At 43.1% G+C, this 9,475-nt stretch overlaps 1 long non-coding RNA gene across 2 annotated transcripts; it reads left to right on the forward strand.

Annotated features, from left to right (window-relative positions):
* The first annotated feature begins 601 nt into the window (after nucleotides 1-601).
* On the forward strand, nucleotides 602-7,762 carry LOC136284721 (uncharacterized). 2 transcript variants are annotated; one of them, XR_010719267.1, is made up of 4 exons: nucleotides 602-1,355; nucleotides 2,229-3,373; nucleotides 5,148-5,248; nucleotides 5,364-7,762. It is a non-coding gene; the product is annotated as an uncharacterized lncRNA (long non-coding RNA). The 2 variants fall into 2 exon arrangements; XR_010719268.1 differs by having other exon boundaries at nucleotides 602-727.
* The last annotated feature ends 1,713 nt before the right edge of the window (nucleotides 7,763-9,475 follow it).

Below are 9,475 nucleotides of genomic sequence, written 5' to 3' on the forward strand. Positions count from 1 at the left end.
AAATCATCTGCCCAAATTATATTGTCCACAATTTAAAAGATAATCCTGTTACCAAAATCCACAGGAGATTTTCAGCCTAGAACCAAGGCAACTCATCATCTCTACCACTTAAAAACTCACTCTTCCTTCACTGACTTTTGAGATCTCCATATTGTCCCTTTACATGTCTCCAATTTGGCATTTTCTTTCATCTCTGAGAAGGGTTATGTTATAAATGGCAGGAGACACAGCTTCCTCCTTTAAATGCCTTTATTAATAAACAGGGTCTCGAGGGGTGGCCTATGCCGCTGCTGCTCCCTTTCGCCCACACCGCTGAGGAGGAGGTGCAATCCACTTTGCTGCTCGTGCTGCAGAGTGGGAGTTCTTGCCTCACAGGGGTTCCATAAAACTCTCTTGGCTCATGGAGTCCAGGGGTGTCTTGCTCTTTAAGTACTTTGTAAGTTATGGTGAGATACAAAAGCTTATGAAAACCCTCGGCATAAATACCCTTGTGTATGCTAAGTCCAGTGCTGTCCTTGGCAGATTTAAACTTTGAGTTGGCTCGTTTTGGCTAGGGGTTCTTGGTGTTGATATGGTCCCATCATGCAGCTGGACTCTTCTAATTACCATAAGGGTGGCAGCAGCAGCCTGACTGACAGGCCGGTTGTCAGCAGGAAGTAGGAAGAGGATCTGACAGGAAGTGGAGCAAGCAGGGCACAAGCCGATGGGACAGGCTGGGTGCAGGCAGGTAAAGCAGCAGCAGAAATGGAGAGCGGTGATGCCAGGGAGCAGTGATGCCAGGGAGCAGTGATGCCAGGGAGCAGCAACAGCTTGACTTGATGGAAAGGTTAAGTGGGATTTTGGGGTAGGGGATACAGAGTGGACAAAACTGCCAAACAGCATTATAACTCTTGAACTAAATTTAACAAAACATTGCAACTCTATAACCAACAACTTATAACTTCATCACCATTCTTATTTATCACAAAAACCCTTGGCATAAATACCCTTGTGTATGCTAAGTCCAGTGCTGTCTTTGGCAGATTTAAACTTTGAGTTGGCTCGTTTTGGCTAGGGGCTCTTGGTGTTGATATGGTCCCATCATGCAGCTAGGCTCTTTTAATTCCCATAAGGGTGGCAGCAGCAGCCTGACTGACAGGCCGGTTGTCAGCAGGAAGTAGGAAGAGGATCTGACAGGAAGTGGAGCAAGCAGGGCACAAGCCAATGGGACAGGCTGGGTGCAGGCAGGGTGCAGGCAGGTAAAGCAGCAGCAGAAATGGAGAGCAGTGATGCCAGGGAGCGGTGATGCCAGAGAGCAGTGATGCCAGGGAGCAGCAACAGCTTGACTCGATGGAAAGGCTAAGTGGGATTTTGGGGTAAGGGATACAGAGTGGACAAAACTGCCAAACAGCATTATAACTCTTGAACTAAATTTAACAAAACATTACAACTCTATAACCAACAACTTATAACTTCATCACAATTCTTATTTATCACAGGTTAGAGTTTTAAAGTCTCAATCTGTGTCAGGAAAGAGTTAAAGCTTGCCCAGGTCTGCGGTGGTCAGGTGATCTCTGCCCCCAGCAGCTGCAAATGTTTCAAAGCCATGCTGGTGGGGGGGAAGGCTGATGGATAACTTGTCTTCCATCCCTCCATCTGATGGTGTGAGCCCTTTGCAGCTGCTCTGTAAGGCCCAGCGTAGAGTGGGGAAGGGGGGGGGAAGAGATCCTACCCTTCCCCCGGGCCAGGTTGCTGGCATCCAGGGGGGTCCGGGGCACGGTCCTGCTACGACCCACCCCAGCCCCCGCCACGGCCCCAACCCCCGCCACGGCCCCGGACACATGGCCAGCCCGGCCTCCTCTGCGGACAGCAGCTCCCGGAGGCCCCTGCCGGCCCCCGGCCGCCTTGGGGGCAGCCAGGGCCTAAGCCGGGCTCTCCTCAACCAGCCCACGTGCTACCTGCTCTCCAGACAGGGGAGAAAGAGGAAGTCTCCAACCCAGCTTCAGCTTTTATATGGGTATTACCAAAAGTAGCCTTCTGTTTTCTGAATGGTCAGAACCGCATGTTAATCCAAAACCTGCCATCCCAAAAGTCCGTGTCCCTTCCAGAGAATTCTAAGGTTCTTGCAGGGAGATTCTGTTTCAACCCATGACATGCAGTCTCAGTTATTTGAAAGCCTTTTTTATTTATTTGGAAGTTATTTGGAAGAAATACTGCTGCTCTGGCTATATTTATATCCCACTTTGCAGGACAGACCCAGCAACACTTGGCTTCCGTAAAGATTGCCACAGACAAGAGAAGCAAAGGATTGAAAGAGGAAGGGAAATAGTAGCTCAGACATAGCTCTGTTTTGGTTTTGTTCTTCACAGCAGTGAGCTTAGCTTAGAAAAGTGTAAGTCTTTACAACCAGAGCCCAGAAAAACAATGTCCTGTTTTCTCATGGCAAACACTTCTTCTGCTCTTTAACCCCATAGAATAACCAGAACTGCCACAGCACTTGTACCATTCTGAACATGGCCTTTCACTCCTTGCATACAGTAATTCTTTCAGCCAACTGTAAATGTTTATGAGCAGTTTTCTAATTAAGACATAGACACATAATTGTAATGAAACCAATCTTTTCTAGCTGAGGAATCATTGGAATTTCATCTGATTTGGGGGACCAGGCAGATGTTGTTCAATCATGAAGTCCAAATATTTATTCTAACCACTTCAAAAGTACCTTGTAGGCTAACACTGGCTTGCCCAGCTCTTTGTTAAATGTTATAAATGATAAGCTGAATCCGTGAATTAAAAATACTAATAACAAATTTTGTACAAATGGCAGGAGACACTATTAATAAGCAGGGGTCTCGAGGGGTGGCCTACGCCGCCGCTGCTCCCTTTCGTCCACACCGCTGAGGAGGAGGTGCAATCCACTTTGCTGCCTGCGCTGCAGAGTGGGAGTTCTCGCCTCACAGGGGTTCCAAAGAACTCTCTTGGCTCATGGAGTCCAGGGGTGTCTTGCTCTTTAAGTACTTTGTAAGTTATGGTGAGATACAAGAGCTTCTCTATGAATAGCCTCGGCATAAATACCCTTGGGTATGGTCAGTCCAGTGCTGTCCTTGGCAGATTTAAATTTTGAGTTGGCTCGTTTCAGCCAGGGGTTCTTGGTGTTGATATGGTCCCATCATGCAGCTAGGCTCTTTTAATTCCCATAAGGGTGGCAGCAGCAGCCTGACTGACAGGCCGGTTGTCAGTAGAAAGTAGGAAGTGGATCCGACAGGAAGTAGGAGCAAGCAGGGTATGAGCCAGTGGGACAGGCTGGGTGCAGGCAGGTAGAGCAGCAGAAATGGAGAGCAGTGATGCCAGGGAGCAGCAACGGCTTGACCCGACAGAAAGGCGACGAAATCAGGTAAGTGGGATTTTGGGGTAAGGGATACAGAGTGGACAAAACTGCCAAACAGCATTATAACTCTTGAACTAAATTTACCTAAACATTACAACTCTATAACCAACAACTTGTAACTCCATAACAATTCTTATCTATCACAAAATTTATTAATCAAAATTAAAAAATCAAGTGTCTGAGAAATAGAAAAACCCCGATAAAACCACAACCAGAGTGCAGTTCCGATCCCGGGAATCGACCCTGGGTGAACTGCAGATCCTGTGCCCTGTGCCACAGAATCCCCCTTTGGTTCACAAATTCGGGGAGTGCAGGGTCCGGTTTTTATACAGTTCCTGGGCTTGTGCAACCGATTACTTCATCGGTTCTTTTGTGTGTATGGTCTTGGATTCATGTTCATCTGGTTTCTTTTCTGGATGTGGTTTTGGTGAATAGTTTTTCTGGGGAGACATAAACTTATGTCTGGGTTTGCAGGAACCAGGTATTGAGATGTATGTTCTTGATGAGACTGAGATGATGGATATGGGGTGCTGAGCGCTTGGCTGATGGCCGATGATGGCGTTGCTCAGCCCCATCTCCCATGGGTGGCACCCTCTTTTCTTTCGGTGATGGGTGATTTCTTGGGCAGAGGAATGTCTTCCCTGAACCCTGCATTCCTTAGGCTTAAGAACATTATAGAGTAACATACAAACTAACTCTCAGACTACAGTTATATAGGTTTTATACCATGTTATAAAAAAGAAAACACAGATTAATCCTACAATATTTATCACATTAAACAATCGCAAATGAGAAACATTCGTTAAATCACAGCTTGTTTGTGTGTAATTTGTACGCTTGGTGCAGAAAACACCATGTATCTCACCTAAATCATTTGCAATGAATAATTCCACCATTGAATGCAGATGTTAAGCATTGAAAGCTTATACAACATTATGGAAATGTATCTCCCATCCTCAGGAGATGGGAGAATTTTAATTCCTGGCACTGAAGGCAGGTTTGAATGAGAATATGTTTAAACTTTTATAACTGTTCAATGTTTTCTTGGCTCAATCAATATTCTGTTCAATAAGCCCTTGGCCTGTTTCGGAAACACAGCCAATATTTGTTGTTCAGTAAATGGGGTTTTATTCTTCATTCCCACTGATATAATCAACAGAATGACATTGATCACAGTGAGTGCTGTGTTCAAACATTTTAAAACAATTTAATCGGCTCAAGCAGGACAGAGGTTAGGTTGCAGTGATGCTTACAGCACATCTTTCAGTGGTCTCTGTTAAAGATGAATGTGCTTCTGTATCACCTCCAATGTACCCGACTGCAGTCATCCATTTGTGCAAGCTGGCAGGAATGCATGGGGTCACAGGCAGTGGTTGCTTCCTTTCCTTCAAAGGCAGATCGAAAGGGACACAACAAGCAGCCATACATGCCTCAGGAGGATCAGCATCCAGGGGGGAGATCCTTGAGCCTTCCATACTGACATGTGTGGGAGCCCCCAGGGGAATTGTCTATGATTAGTTAGATATTAGTAGTGTCAAGCAGGAGGATGCTAGACCAGAATTTAGGGTGCGCTTACAGCCTATTCGCCGACATGCCAACAGCATGTGCACAACCCCGCGCAAACGACGTAACTCTGCACCTTTGTTTTCTGTCTGTCAAGGCAAGGTTAATAATTCTTGCCATGTTTAGTGAAGCAGTTTGATCTGTGCAAGAGAGGCATGACGTGAGTTGTGGCACTTGTTCAGCACATTGGTGACACTCAGTTCTTTCCCAACCCAAGGAGGAGCTACAGAACTATTTCTACAAAACAGAGAGAGAGAAGAGTTTGGAGCAGAAGTCAATCCAGACAGTTTCAACAGGTGCTGAAAACTGAAGACAGTGGTGAGTAGTGAAAGGGACAAGAATTGTGTAGCAATGTATTTGAATAATTTAGGCTATTCTTTGTACTAACCAAACTGTTTGTAGATAAGAAGACACCTGCTGTCTTGTATTTCAGAATTCTCAAGGATTTGTCAAGGCTACAGGAACAACAACAGGTCTAAGAATAATGAGCAAGAGCTTGAGAAAATGTCTACAAGAAATGCAAAACTCAGAAGACACACAACATGGTGATGGACACTTGACCCATTAGGTGCCCTGAAGGATGTGTGCCTGATAGACAAATGACTTAGCCAATCGAGAGACTCCTGCAAACGTGAACAGTTGTGCTAGAAACTATAACTGTGGCTTTATATAAACAATGGATGGCTTCTGTTAGAATCATATTGATTTGTTTATTTCAGTAGCCCATTTTCCCCCTGCAGAATTGCTCATTCCTTTTCAAGGAAATTCTCATCCTTCGCTCGAATGGTAATACAATTCTATTAGATAAGATTCCTGAGCATTGTACCCTGAGTCCTAAATAATCAAAAATTACTTTTGTTCTCACTTCTGCATTCCCACATGTGATGGAAAAAGGATTGACATTGTGATTGTTGTCCTAGTAATTGCTTATTCCTCCATCCACAGACACAGCGGTTGAAGTTGGGGCCTGTCTTTATAAATGAGTCAGACATATTTCAGTGATCAGAAGGCTTCAGAAACAATAAGGTTATACAGCAGAAATAACCTGGTGCAGGTTGAGTCCTGCCAGCAGCCAAGCATCTACATGCACTCCAGGACAGGGGAGAGAACAGGATGAGAAAAGGTAAGAAAACTGAGGAATCAAGATAAAGACACTTGAGTAAGTGACAGAAGGGGGAAAACAATCCTATGAGAACTAAGTGATGAAAAGACAATGACTCACTATTTCCCACAAGAGAAGTCTCCAAGTAATGGCCAACATGAAAGAAAAAAACCCCTCATCTTCTTCCTCTGTGCCAGGTTTTATTGCTGAGCACAACGCTGTACCACATGGAACATCCGTTTGCTCAATTCAGGTCAGATGTCTCATTGGTCTCCTCCTAATTTCTTGCACAGGTCCAGCCTACTCATACTCACTGGAGTGGGGGATGAGCAGTTCAGTGAGGAAAAAAGCAAAAGCCTTGTGTTTGCAATCACTGTTCAGCAATAGCCACACAATTATTGTCTTACCAACACCACTTCCTTTAGCCACAGACCCAAAACTTAGCACCAAAGGGCTGCTATGAAGAGTTAGCTTCATCCTGGCCAGATCCAGTAGATCAGAACCAAAAAAATGAAAATAGTGAAGTCCCATTCTGGCAGAGGAATGATTAGACTGGAACTAATAAAATTACTCTCAAACAAAATTACACGTTCTTGACAACTGGGGGCAGGCAGTACAAAGCCTTCAGAAAAAAAGTGATCCAGCTAGTGCAGCCTTAGAGCCTGCTCCAAACGTGCTTCCAGTAGGACTGCAAACAATTTTCAGAAATAGGGACCTAAATAATGTTACTCATCCCAGGACTGTGTTTGGAAGCTCAGCAACATTTTTGACTTCACAAGCAAGGCGTTTGATACCTTCCTGATGGCCAAGTGTGGGGTTTTTTTTGTTTTCTTTTCTTTCATGCTTTATATAAGCAGTTATGGAGTGCTTTGGTGTGTTTAATTATGATAAGGTTTGGAAACATTTGTCTATGTAACAGACACTCATGAAGGGACTGCCTTATGTGAAGAAACTAATTTTTGACTTCGGATGGAGTTGTAAGGAGGAATAAAATAGCGCTTTCCCTCCCACCTCTCAGACAGCAGGGAAGGCAAAGCTCCTTGCAGACGGAATGATACAAAGTGCCTGCTGTAGCACCTGGCCTTTGCTGACCCTTTTACTGTGATGTTTTCCTGGGATGCTCAGGCTTCCCTTTTCCACAGCTCTCCTGCATGCCTACAGCTACTCCCCCCTCCACTCTCCTTAGTGTTTTTTTACAGTCTCTGAATCTCTAATTATATTCACTGGCTTGACACAAGCTGAGCTATGCAAGGCTTTCTGGAAAAGAGCAGTTATTTTACGCTTTCATACTCCCTTGTACAAAGAGAGAGAGCAGCATGCAATCCTGAAGAAATACACTGAAGAGAGAGGAGTTTGTCATTTTAATAGTCAATGTGAAGTTTTGGCTGTATCTGAAGATCAACATTTACAGAAAATAGATGTGTAAATTGCTTTTTATATAGTTCTTCAGAGGTTGCTTTCAGAAAATTATTTTTTATTTCAGATGCCTAGGTAGTCAAGGATACTGACTGACTGGAGAGTTCAGAGCAGAATAGTAAAAATGATCCCATAGTGCAGATGCTTTGATTATTTTTTTTTTTAAGTTATAAATGGATTAAAGGGATAAAATACAGCTTGAGGCTGGACTAAATGATGAGCTGGGGAGGATACAGGCCTCTCCAAATATGAATAAACACCATGAATAAAATAATTACACACAGCAAAACATAGGGTAAAAATGACACACTCACTCAGAGCCACAAATTATTCTTCTACAAGTCAAAGTAATTGAAGAATAGTTGAAATTAAATCTTCTGTCACACATTTCTGTACAGACTTACTCAACAGAAAGGCAGAAGATGTAATGCTTGGACAGAACAGAGGATGAGCTTCTGGTGCTACGCAGGCACCAAAGAAGTTTTCTTCTTGAAATGTCCGTTTCTGTACCATATTAATACACTCTCTTTTCTAGCAAAAAATGGCACAATGTTCACTGCTTATTTATTACCAAGTAAACAGTAAACATTGTGCCATTTTCTTTAGTTTGTCAACAGTTTGATCCACAATCTTGCTTTGCAGTCTACATAAACTCACCCAAGCATTAGCTAATCTTTGTTGACTTTGTGGTTCTTAAGGTCATGCAGTTTAAATTTTTTTTGGTTACACCTTATCAAATATACCAGTTACTTCTAGTTTAGGACAGTTTTCATGCATAGCTGCTGAATGTCAATCTCATTTTTTCCTACGGGTGGTAGAAGACACTTTTTGCACTTGAGTGCTCCTGTCACTCTGCTGAGGTGTACCATGAATTCAAAACAGACAAAAGGAACTTCTGGATAAAACTGAAATAACTGGATCACACCCTTGTTTTCCTAGCTTGGTGATTACCTCAAATATAAAATAAGTCAGCGGCTACTTCTATTATTTCTAGTATAAAATTACATATTAAGGAACTTAAAGATAGTAATGTTGTAAAGGGAGTGAGTCCTAAGCTAGGAAATGTCAGAGGAAAGTAATTAATCTCATCCTGTGCTTGCACTGTATTTCAATCTTAAGTTATCAAAGCACTTCAAGGGGACCACAGAACACTACCATGAAGGCCGTGATGACCCTAAACCCACTGGTGAAAGACCAGAGACATTCTAATGCTTCTTTTTCCCCCACATGCAACTTAATGATGCCTTTTTCCCATATGATTAGCACTTTGAAAGTTAGAAGTATGGAATAGTTAGTTACCCCTTAATTCCTTTTATCTTTCTCTAAATGTGGGGCTCCAGGTCCCATTCTCTGCACCTCATGTAAAGCGTGCCCTGAGTATGTATAGATTTCCTTGTCTACTAATAAATCCGTACTATTTCAAACTATCCCAATATTTGACCATGTTAAAAGTATCACAGAAATTATATTTCATCTATTCAAAGGAGTGAAATTAGTAGTATATTTTACTGATGGGAAAGGAAGGATTATAGGGACTTGCTCCAAACAACCCCCCCCCCGCCCCCTTTTTAAATCTTAGGAAGTTTATATAAGGTTTGATATATTCAAAGCATGGCTTCCATCAAAGTGAATATAAAGAGAAAGCATTGAGAGCTTCTGCAAATTTACTCCCAGGTGTGCATCAAGAAAATAATGCCTACACAGAATTAGATGCTCCTCAGTGAGATTCTGGGGGGTTTTTTAAGATGATTGGTCCTGCAGTCATCCTGGTGGAAATACAGTGACAAATGTAGGAGTGGGACTTGTTGTGTCACCTTGAAATCACCACACTCATCTTTTCTCTTCCTGCAAGTTGAAATCAGCACTTCAGTACTCTTCTAGCTGGGTTGCTCAGCTCACACACGTAATTTAACCGAGTTCAGTATTTCATGCAGTGGTGGCAGAAAAATCATACCCTGAAAAATGGTAAAGCCTTAATAAAAAAACAGAAAAGGGATAAGACCTGCCAGAAACAGGGGAAGGCCTTA

This window comes from Chamaea fasciata, unplaced genomic scaffold (genome assembly GCF_029207755.1).
Source record: "Chamaea fasciata isolate MVZ Bird 193981 ecotype frontalis unplaced genomic scaffold, bChaFas1.0.hap1 SCAF_2, whole genome shotgun sequence".
Classification (NCBI taxonomy): domain Eukaryota; kingdom Metazoa; phylum Chordata; class Aves; order Passeriformes; family Sylviidae; genus Chamaea; species Chamaea fasciata.